Here is a 1,929-nt window from a genome sequence, read left to right as displayed (position 1 = left end):
GGCCAGTAGCTATGACGTGCAATAATCACCAGGGGGTAGACGCTCAACGCAGGAGCTGCTGAGCTGCGGTGACTTGGCAGTTGTGGTTCTCGGGTGACGCACCAGGAACCAGAGAGTAGGCTGCCTGATTCTGGGGTGTTTCACCCGAGAACTGCCGTCTCACAATCCAGGACCCCCTTGGGGGATGACGGAGAACTGGTTTCAGCCCAATCTCTGCAGGCCAGGGTGGGGGACCCCACCAGTGCACAAATCCATGCACCGGGCCTCTAGTTATAGAATAAAGCTGTTACATGATACATCAAGACCAACTGCCTGCTCTGGCCAGTTTTGAAAGCTTCACCAACCACAGGCAGAAAGATAAATTCACCCAATTTTACAGAACAGAATGGTACTCTAGGTGCGTCATCCTGACCCAGCCAGTGATCCCACCTGGGCTCTAATTGCCTTGTAGACATGGTGAGCAAAGCTCAGTAGCTGAGTCACTCAGCTACTGGGAAGGGATGATTGGCAATTCAAGACTTTGCATTCAGTGATCCAGAGCCGTGATTTTAAAAAGCATTAGTTATCTGTTAAGTCAATTTAGTGGGTAGTAACCAACGAGAGAGAGAGAGAGAGAGAGAGAGAGAGAGAGAGAGAGAGAGAGAGAGAAAGGGGATAAGACCAAGAGAGAAAACAGTATATTCAAAGCAGTATGATTAAGTATTGTTTTATGAGACAATTTTAGTTAGAAATCATTTTTCAGTACATATTTACTGGAATACAATGTAAAAGAATCATAGTCTAAAAACATTGGAGAAACACTGGCCTTGATCCTTGAAATAAAAATTTTCTTCAAAATACAGGCAATTGAATTTCCACAATTACTGGGCTAAATGGAGACCCTTACAAAGTTTTGCTTCCTTTGAATGCAGCTTAGCTCCAGGGAGAAGTTTGAGAACCTTTTAGGTTTGTTTACTGTGTCTCCAAAATGCCCTCCCTATTCTCCATCCACAGAGGTAGAGAAACACACAAGGGACCATCTCCTGAACCCTTTTTCCTAACTATCTAAGAAGGCTTCAACCCGTCTTAAATTTCTGATCATCTCTTGGGTTGGAGAGCCCATGCTGAGTGAGGTCCTGGTGCTGCTTCCCTCTCTGCCTGACCACTGGAGATGTCACCACCTCTTCAGTTCTCTCACCAAACTATTAGCACCTTATGCTGGGAACTATTTACTTTTGCTGTGTCCCCACAACTCAGTGCTTCCTATGCAGTAGGCACCTGGCAAATGTTTGTCAAACAAAAAAAGAGTGAATTTGCTATCAGTTAAGATGAGTCAAGTGAAGTACCACATTTAACTTTAGTAAGGGCTCTCATTAAACAAGGGGTTAATGAGATTTGCTTGCACGGTAAATGTCTGGCTTTGAACCCAATTAAAATTCATCTTCCACTGATTATCAGGGTTAAGTGAAGGTCACCAAATTACAGTCAAAGATCCAAGAGACGTGTGTTTCCATCTAATAAATGGTGGCACCCTGTGAGAGGGACCAGAAGGCCAGTTATTTGCCTGAAAAGGTGAACAATACCTGTGGGAGGAAAAAGCAATTCTGTGTTTGGGGAGGGGGCTGTTCAGCAAAAAAAGGGAGGGGCAATAGCAGGCCTGGACTCTCAGAGAGGACCCAGGGGGGATCAGAAACTACCCAGAGGCCAGAGAAGAAGCTGGGATGCCACACTGGAAACCAAGTGGTGAGGAGAGACATTTCTGGATGCCACGCACACGACACCCCTCAGCTGTCCCCTAACCTTGCCCCCAGGGAATTTAGTGCCAGACCACACAGCACGTTTTCTGTGCTAATTCAGGTGATGTGACCCTAGTGTAGTGACTGCCCACCTCAGTCCACAGAGTGAACGTCCAGACAGCAATGGCTGCACAGAGGTAGCCTTAGGTCATTC

This window comes from Myotis myotis, unplaced genomic scaffold (genome assembly GCF_014108235.1).
Source record: "Myotis myotis isolate mMyoMyo1 unplaced genomic scaffold, mMyoMyo1.p scaffold_m19_p_2, whole genome shotgun sequence".
Lineage (NCBI taxonomy): Eukaryota > Metazoa > Chordata > Mammalia > Chiroptera > Vespertilionidae > Myotis > Myotis myotis.
Note: the sequence above shows the minus strand (reverse complement) of the source record.